Raw genomic sequence first — 10299 nt, forward strand, 5'->3', positions numbered from 1 at the left:
CGTCCCCAAGTACGAGTTTAACAAAGACCGCAACTCCATCCTCATGGAGGTAAAGGACCGGCTGTCCATTGAGAAGCCGAATCCAATGAAGAGCTCCGTCCAGTCACGGAACAAAAATAAATATTGCCAGTTCCATGAGGAGGTTGGCCATGACACCAACGGCTGCTTTAGTCTGCAGCGGACGTTGGACCGTCTGGCTGACAAAGGGCTTTTAAAGTCCTACATTACTAAGTCCCCAGTCGGGGCAAAAAAGAAGAGCGAGGGTCAGTCCTCCAAGGCTACCCAGCCGGCTAGTAGTTCGGATACGGATAAGGATCCGGTCTACACTATAGCAGGCGGATTTTCATGTGGTGGCCCTACCATCCGGGGCACCAAGAGCCATCTTCGAAAGATGGACAAGGATGATGATGAGCAGGCGTCTGCCTCCTCCACCTTCCCAGACGTCCTCATAACTGAGAAGGACAGGGGCAGCGTCCGCCGTCCGCACGACGACCCGGTCGTCATTGAATGTAAGGTTGCCAACCAGCTGGTTGGACGGATCCTTATTGACACCGGCAGCTCGTCGGACATCATCAGCCTCCGGTGCCTGCAGAAGCTGAAGTACAACTCCAGCAGCATGCATCCGGTTACCCACCCCTTGGTTGGTTTTGGGGGTGGGATGGTCTACCCAGCCGACAGAATTGATCTGCCCATCCGGCTGGGAGAAAAAGGCCAGGGACGGCATGTTGTCGTCAGGTTCTTGGTCGTGGAGGAGTTGACCGCCTACAATATTATCCTTGGTAGGCCAACCCTCAACGAAACCAAGGCGGTGATCATCCCGTCTCTCATGCTTGTCAAGTATGAGCGGGATGATGGCTCTGTTGGTTCCCTGAACGGGGATCAGAAGACGGCTCGGGAGTGTTATCTCTCAGCCGTTAAAGATACTGTGGCCTCAGACGGCCAAGGGAAGGAACCAATAGACCTTGACGCTGTCAAGGATGCCAACCCTGCCCCACCAGCCGTTGGTAAGAAGAGAAAAGCGCCTCTGCTGGTGGAGGTGAAAAAAGAGAAAAAATAGCAATCACTGGCCGGCGAACGGTCAGACGAGCTCCGTCCCCAACCGGCTGGAGAACACATTGATCTCGTTCTGGACGACAGCCGTCCAGAGCGGACGGTGAAGGTTGGGACGGCTGCTAATGCTGCTCTGGGTGCAGACTTGCACCTTCTGCTGAAAGAATTCAAAGACATCTTTGCCTTTGAAGTGGAAGAGATGCCAGGCGTCAGCCCGGATCTCGCTGTCCACAAACTCGCCGTGGATCCCAAAAAGAAGCCCACCCGGCAAAAGAAAAGAAACCATGGCGAGGAAAGAAGTCAGGCGGCAGCTGCCGAAATCAAAAAGCTGCTAGACGCCAGGTTCATTCGGCCCTGCAATTTCCCCGACTGGGTGGCCAATGTGGTCCTTGTTAAGAAACCGAATGGGACATGGCGCATGTGTGTTGATTACACCGACCTCAACAAGGCGTGTCCAAAGGACAGTTACCCGCTTCCAAAGATCGACAGTCTGGTCGACTCTACAGCCGGTCACGCCTTGATGAGCTTCATGGATGCCTACTCCGGCTTCCATCAGATACCCCTCTGGAAAAAAGATCAAGAGAAGACGGCCTTCGTCACTGATTTGGGGTTATTCTGTTATACTGTGATGCCGTTTGGCTTGAAGAATGCGCCTGCCACCTTCCAACGAATGATTAATACGGTCTTCATCAATCAACTTGGGAGGAATGTGGAGGCGTACATTGATGACATGATAGTCAAATCCAAGCAACAGGCGGATCACCTTGCTGATCTCCGAGAAACATTCACCACCCTCAGGCGGCATAAGGTCATGTTAAACCCCAAGAAATGCGTCTTTGGTGTTGAGTCTGGGAAGTTTCTCGGATTCCTGATTGATCAAAGGGGGATAGAGGCTAACCCCGAAAAGATACAGGCGGTAATTGACATGAAGTCACCCCGTTCTGTCAAGGAAGTTCAGAGACTAACTGGTTGCCTGGCCGCCTTGGGGAGGTTCCTCAGCCGGTCAGGTGACAAATGCCTTTACTTCTTCCAGGCAATCAGGAAGAAAACCAGGTTTGAATGGGGAGACGATGCTGAGACGGCATTCCAGAAGCTAAAAGAGCATTTGCACTCTCTGCCTAGGTTGGTCAGTCCTCTACCTAGGGAGACGTTGTATATGTATTTGGCCGTCTCAGACCATGCTCTCAGTGCCGTTCTCCTTGCTGAGCGAGACGGCGTTCAGCTCCCGGTTTACTTCATTAGCCATGTTCTTAAAAATGCTGAACTCCGGTACCCCCTGGTTGAAAAATTTGGCTTTGCTTTGTACATGGCATTCAAAAGATTGAAGCCTTACTTTCTGGCTCATCCGGTGGTAATTTACACCGACCAGCCACTCAAGCGGCCAATGTCTACCTTGGAGTCATCCGGAAGAATGCTAAAATGGGCTATTGAAATGCAAAGTCTTGAAATCATTTACGAACCAAGAAAGGCAGTGAAAGGTCAGGCGTTTGCCGACTTCATTGTGGAAATGACCCGTCCGGTGGCTCCGGATAATCTTGATCAGGTTTGGAAGGTGTATGTAGACGGGAGTTCTACGAAGAACGGCTGTGGTGCAGGCGTAATTTATGAGTCTCCTGAAGGGGACAGATATGAGTATGCACTACGGTTCAATTTTCAGGCCTCAAACAATGAGGCGGAATATGAAGCCCTGCTAGCCGGAATCCGTATGTGTAAGGCGGCAGGGGCAACAAAAATTGACGCCTACTCAGATTCGCAGTTGGTCGTTAGCCAGTATCAGGGAGCATATGAGGCAACTCACCCGGCTATGATCAAATATCTTCAGGCGGTCAAAGAAGAGGCTGGGTCACTTGAGGAGTTCCGGCTGAATCAAGTGCCCAGGTCTGACAATAACCAGGCGGATGCGCTATCGAAGCTTGCATCTTCCGCCTGCCATGATACGCCTCGGTCAGTCTTCTGGGAAGTACTTGAAAAAAGAAGCATCTTTGAAGATCCTATTGGAGTCCTAGACCGAAGCTCCACCTGGATGGATGGCATCCGGGCGTACCTCTCAGACGGCACGCTCCCTGATTCGCCACAGGAGGCAGCCGTTCTGAAAAAGCGAGCTGCAAGCTTTGAGTTGAGAAATGGAGAACTCTTCAAGGCGGGGTTTCTTAAGCCTCTATTGAAGTGTGTAACCCCAGAGAAGGGGAAGGAAGTTCTCGAAGACTTGCACTCGGGGTTCTGCGCCTCCCACATAGGCGGCAGATCTCTAGCCGTCAGAGCCAGGCGGCAATACTTTTGGCCTACTCTAGAGGTAGACGCCAAGGAATTGGTGAGAAAATGTGACAAGTGCCAGAAATTTGGCAAACTTATTCACCGCCCGGCTACTGATCTGACGGTCATCCATAGCCCACTTCCGTTTGCAAAATGGGGCATGGACATTTTAGGTCCTTACACGCCTGCACCAGGCGGTAAGCGTTATATCTTGGTGGCTGTGGATTACTTCACCAAGTGGGTAGAGGCTGAGGCGGTAAAGAATATCAAGACATCAGACGTCATTTCCTTCATCTGGAAGAATGTCATCACCCGGTATGGGGTACCTATGTCCATGGTGTTTGATAATGGCCCTCAGTTTGAGACGCCTCAGCTAAAAACTTGGTTGGGAGATCAAGGGATCTCAACCTGTTTCGCATCAGTCGGCCGTCCCCAAGCAAATGGCCAAGTTGAAGCCTTCAACAAGCTGATCTCAGACGGCATAAAGAAGAAAATTGAAAGAGCCGGTGGCTTATGGGCTGAGGAATTAATCCATGTCCTATGGGCCATCCGGACAACAGCAAAGGGGTCAACCGGAGAAACCCCATTTCTCATGGTTTACGGTGCTGAAGCCGTCTTGCCCATTAAACACTATGAGCAGACTCTCAGAGTCATGTTATATGATGAAGAGACAAACTGGGAGGCAATGCGCCTGGCATTGGATTCACTTCCAGAACGTAGGGGCAACGCCGCCTTGCGTCATGAGATTTACCGTCTGAGAATGACAAGAGCCTACAACAAGAGAGTACACAGGCGTCCCTTGAAAGTGGACGATCTAGTGTTACGGAAAATGGAGGCAACCGGTAGGGCTAATGAGCTTGGAAAGCTAACTCCTAATTGGGAAGGCCCCTACCGGATTTATGAAGAAGTAAGAGACGGCACCTATCGCCTGGAAACTCCAGACGGCAGGCGCCTGCCTAGAACTTGGAATGTAGATAATTTGAAAAAATACTACTTCTGAGATTTTGTAAATTTTGTAAACAAGAAGCACATTAATGAGAAGTTGCTTTCTGTTATCATATTTTGTTTCCCGTCTGAACCCAGACGGGTCACCTGTTTGTTTTTCTGAGTATGACACTTGAAAATTGAATTAACGTCTGATTGACGAAGAGGCCAATGGCCAGATAAGTAAGCTAAGCATAGAAACGCTTAGTGGCTATACAGCCGGTCTATAACAAGACCAGAGGCCAATGGCCGGATGGCTACTTCGACCTAAATTCGCCTGTCCCAACATGGACAAAGGCGTCCGGCGACACCCCTCCGGGTGCAATCGTCGCAGAGAGAAGCCAACCTGCTTACTCTACGTACCTATGCAGGCGGCCACAATTGGATGGATGAATCAGCCATCCATAGCCGTCTGACCAGAGCAATCTAAGGAACGATCAAGTTTCGACAACCAGATGTCCAATGGACATCAGCCGGTGACCGACTGAGGTTCCTACTTAGATTACTTTCGAAAACTATACAAGTCCTCCCAATGGGGCAAAAGGACATTGAAGGTATAATTGGATTGCAAACACCCCAGGCGGACATTTGCTTTCCTGCTCCATGAAGGGCCAGGCGGGCATTTGCCCTCCTGCTCCATGAAGGGCCAGGCGGCCATTTGCCTTCCTGCTCCATGAAGGGCCAGGCGGGCATTTGCCCTCCTGCTCCATGAAGGGCAGGCGGCATTTGCCTTCCTGCCCCATGAAGGGCCAGGCGGGCATTTGCCTTCCTGCCCCATGAAGGGCCAGGCGGGCATTTGCCTTCCTGCTCCATGAAGGGCCAGGCGGCCATTTGCCTTCCTGCTCCATGAAGGGCCAGGCGGGCATTTGCCCTCCTGCTCCATGAAGGGCAGGCGGCATTTGCCTTCCTGCCCCATGAAGGACAGGCGGCATTTGCCTTCCTGCTCCATGAAGGGCAGGCGGCATGTGCCTTCCTGCCCCATGAAGGGTCAGGCGGCCTTTATGCCTCCTGGCCCCAGGTGGCTTTTGCCTTCCTGCTCTATCAATGCAGATGGCCACAATTGGACGGCTGAATCAGCCATCCATAGCCGTCTGACCTGAACTGTCTATGGAAAGAGCAAGTTCCGGAACCCGGATGTCTAAGGACATCAGACGGGGACCGGCTGCATTTCTTACTTAGCGTTTTTATTTTTAAATTGTACACATCCTCATTTGGGGCAAAAGAGTTGTGCAACGGCTATTTAAATTCTGCTCAGACGGGCAACACCGTCTAGCTAGAAGCTGAAACGCCTGTTAATGTACGGCTGTTTACTTGGTTTGGGGCAATCACTACTGTGATTGATTGACTTACAAACGTATCATGCTCTTTGCAGCATCAAACGTTCCCAAGACAATCAACCAGCTTCACTTGAAACCAACCACACAGCCGTCCAGGGGCAAGACCAGCCGCATACTTTTGATAAGTTAGGCGGAGAAATTTGAAATGCAAAAATTTGAAAGCTCAAACACAAGCGTAAAGTAATAAAACCGACTCAGTCGGTGCATTCATAAAAGATTTCCGTCCAACCAAACGGCTGGATGGATCAATTGTTATCAAATATTGTTTGCAAGACCCGGCTCCTCAGCCGGTAAAAATACAAATATACTCGGCACGCAGGCCGGAAAAACAAAGTGTTTGGCATACTGCCGCGGAAAAACTAAGGCTTGGCGCACAGCCGCTGAAGCTACTGCCCTGCAGGCGGCCCTTCCTAGTTCCTCTCGCCCTCCTCAAGGATTTCAACGTCTGGAGCTTCTGGAGTTTCAGGCTCCGGTTGTTCCGTCTCGGCCCAGGCGAGGAAGGACTCAGGCTCTAGCTCACCTCTCTCTCGCAAGTAGACGACTTCGTCAGCATACTTGTGAGCCAGGGCCCAGACGCCGTAATCCTTTCCAGGATTCAAGGCATCCCAGGCGATCTTCATCATGGCCTCATTATCGGCGGCCATCTCAGCAACCAGACGGTCTTGCTCCGCCTGGAGGGTTGCTCGGAAGTTCTCCTGAGCTTTAGCTGCCGCCTCCTCCATCTGGGATATCTTCCTCTTCAGATTAGCATTCTCTGAAGAAGCTCCTTGAAGAGCCTGGAGGTTCTCTTGGGCCTTCTGGAGGTCCTCCTTCAGCTTAGGGAGATCCACCTCCGCCTGCTTCTGGGCCGCCTCTGCAGCCTCGGCCCTCTGGTTGGCCGTCTGCAGTGCCGCCTCCAGCTCTTGAATTTTGGCCGCCTGCGTCATTTCGGTTGCTTTAGTTTCAAGGTCGTTAATTATGGTTGAATGGAAAGCAACATCATTGGCAATGGAGGCGGACTCCTTGGCCCGTCTTACCTCATCCCGTTTGCGGGTGTAAGGGCGCTTGAGACCGTCTACCCGCAGCAAGGCCTACAAAAAATAAAGGTTAAGGATGCAGACGGGAAAGAGTGTAGAAATAGCCATTGAAAAAATTGGTTGTGTACTACCTCAGCCAGAAGGGTGACGATGCGTTCAAGATTGAACGTCTCAATCCCTGGGATAGCATCCTTATCCCGTTTGCCTACAGCGCCCAGCATGGCCCTGGCATGCTTCTGGACGTCTGGCCAGCGAGGCGATTGATCTGCATCACAATCAGCATCAGATTGGGTTACTAAAGCAGCGCCTATCTGGTTCCGACCGTCTGAGGATGACGTTTGCTGGGAGTGTGATTTCACTCGCAGCGGCCATCCCAGCTCAGACGGGGATTCAAAGGGATTCTTACCTGCAGAGCCGGCCAGGCGGGAGCCGCTAGCAGCCGTTGAAAGCCCCCCGGTTGCAGGAAGAGGACGGGCCAAGTCTAGGCCAAGAGAGCCTGACACCTGCTCATTTCTCCCTCCTATTCTCATTTGCCTCCCATGCGGGGCAGTAGGAGTAGCAGAGGAGGCGGCCTTTTTAGAGGACTTGCTTGGGTTAGAGACGGGGGTCTCTGTTGTAGCCAAGCCTAACAACTTGGTTATGGACGTTTCTTTGGTCCAAGATGTAGCATCATGCATTGATGCTATGCGTTCTATCTATGTGCAACAAGATATTCAATCCTTTGAGTTTCTTGTTGTTCTTATTAACTAGTTCATTCTAGTTCTTTTTATGCTTTGAATAAATTGTAAACTTTAGTTCTTTTAAGTTTGCAAATTAGTTATATTTTTCTTACTTCTTTTTAGCTAATTTTAGTTCGAAAAATATTGTTACATTCACATAAAGTACAAGTACAAGATACACAAAAGAAGACAGCCATTTAAGCTTGGAAAACAACATAGAATCCGAAATTCTTTTGGAGGAATCTCAAGGCTTCAAAATGGGAGTTACAATCAGTTTTCAAAGAGGAATTACAAGCCATTACAAGCCTTAATTTCAGCCTTTAAGTGGCCGTTAATTTCAGTCAAACTTGGAGCATCTTAAGCCTTAATTTCGGCCTTCATTTGGCTGTTCAATTCGGTCAGCTTTTGGAGCAACTAAAGGGCGTCCAAATACACTTTAGTCCACATACATTCAAGCTACTTTCAAGGCTAGAATCAAGGGGAAATTACTCTTCTTTTGCTGTTTGAATTAGGCGTGAATTATGGGGCTGTTTTGCTTCTAATTTGCTGCTTTGTTGGGCGTAAATCAAGGGGAGTTTAAAGCCTTCACTTGCTGCTTTGTTGGGCGTAAATCAAGGGGAGTTTAAGCCTTCATTTGCTGCTTTGTTGGACGTGCATTAAGGGGGAGTTAAGCTCTCTTATTTTCTGATTTTTGGAGCATCTTTTGGAGGTTACAAACCGCCACTTTCTAAGCTTATGTACCTAGTTAAGTTTAGCTTCTTTAATTGATGTATCTAGACATTAAAAATCAGATTTTGATGCTTAGTTTAAGCATGTAACAAGTGAGCTAAAAAGTCACTTAAGTTAGCTTGTACTTATGATGCTTGTTTACTATAAATAACAAGCAAATGTGAATGAAAAATATAGAGAATATTTTGAACAAAAAATTGTGTTTTTACACTCGTTTCTTGGATTAGAAACAAACTTGAAATTCTTGGATTTGGAATTTCGTTTCCTTTGCTTAGTTAACTAGCTTAGACTACTAGTTGGCTTGTGATCTTAGGAACCCAAACTCGTTTCTTAGTGGTGTGTCTGTATCTAAGAAGCCTTTTTGGTTTTAGTCTTACTTATCCTTGGTTTATCCCTTGTGTATTTCGGGTTGATACTCCAAATATACAACATTTGGCGCTAGAAGGAGGGGGACTAGCAAAAAAAAAAAAAAAAAAAAAAAATACTCGTCCCAAAACACATATCCCAAACACCTACCCCAAACACAAACCCAAACACAACCATGACAAACGTTCCACCACCTAATTGGCAAGAATATGTCAATAAGGTTGAGCAAGAGAAAGAAGATATGGAGCAACGAATGAAGTATATGCAAGATCAATTGAAAGATCTTACTATTAAGTTGCGCCATAATAGAGAAGGTTCACCCACCCATAGTGAAGATGACATGAGTGAGTCTACTTTCAATAACAATGAGAGACCTTTTAGTGAAAGAGAAAGGTCACGTTCTAACAATGACATAAAAGCAGACATTCCTGAATATGATGGCAAACTCGATGCTGATGAGTTTGTAGAATGGTTGAGAACGGTGGAGAGAGTGTTTGACTATAAGCAAACACCAGAGGAGAAAAAGGTGAAAATTGTGGCCTTGAAGCTACGAAAATATGCCTCAACTTGGTGGGCTAGTGTGTGCGCCAAGAGGGAAAGGCAAGACAAAGAAAAAGTGAGATCATGGGTTAAGATGAAGAAATTGTTGAAGCAAAAGTTTCTTCCCACATACTATGTGCAAGAAAACTTTTCAAAATTCCATAACCTCAAGCAAGGTACAAAATCGGTAGAAGAATATGCTAGGGAATTTGAAGGATTTGTCATGAAATGTGGAGTAGAGGAAGATGAACCTCAAACATTGGTGCGTTTTTTGGGAGGACTTGACCCAAAAATAGCCAATGTGGCCGAGCTACACCCTTACACCACCCTTGAAGAGCTCATTATCTTAGCACATAAGATTGAGCAACAACAAAAGGCAAGAGGCAAAAGTGATTCTTCACGTTTTGCTTCTCAATCCTCATCTCCCCAAAAAAGGCAAACAAATTTCCAACCTTTCAAATCCGCAACCACCCAACCTACTTCTAAACCACCCTCTCAAACCACCCAAAAATCCAATCCAAAACCAGGCCCAAGAAGATGCTTTAGGTGTCAAGGCCTTGGACATATGGCTAGTGATTGTCCAAATAAGAAAATTGTTACTTTGGTGGAGCATGAAGAGGAGAACGAATTAGAAGATGAAGAGGACAACAACCTTGAGGAGAATGATGAGTATGCGTGTCTAGGTCCGGATGAAGGGGAATGTTTGGTGGTTCGACGTACACTAAGCAATATGTTGGACCAAGAAGGGAGCTTGCAACGTGAGGCAATCTTTCGCACTCGTTGCACCATTGGAGGAAAGGTATGCACTTTGATTATTGATGGAGGTAGTTGTACCAATGTAGCTTCGCAAGTTATGATAGACAAGTTGAAAATGAAAACTATCCCTCATCCTACACCATATAAAATTCAATGGTTAAGTCATAGTAAAGGGATTTATGTCACACAACAAGTCTTGTTATCATTTAGCATTGGTAAAACTTATGAGGAAGAATTATGGTGTGATGTTGTACCTATGGATGCATGTCATGTTTTACTTGGTAGGCCTTGGTTATTTGATAGACGTGTGATGCATGATGGTTACAAAAACACCTACTCCTTTTCTAAGGATGGAAAGAAAATTGTCCTTACCTCTTTAATCCCCAAAAATGATCACTCCACATCCACGCTTCCCACTTCCCTCACCACTCTTTGCCTCTCAGAAAAAAATCACCCACTCCTTGCCTCTCTTCTCAAAACCTATGCTCATGTTTTCCCCAACGATATCCTTCATGGATTACCCCCAAAGCATATCAAGTATCGGTTTCC

Source organism: Chenopodium album, chromosome 10, assembly GCF_948465745.1.
Source record: "Chenopodium album chromosome 10, dcCheAlbu1.1, whole genome shotgun sequence".
In the NCBI taxonomy this organism is placed as follows: Eukaryota; Viridiplantae; Streptophyta; class Magnoliopsida; order Caryophyllales; family Amaranthaceae; genus Chenopodium; species Chenopodium album.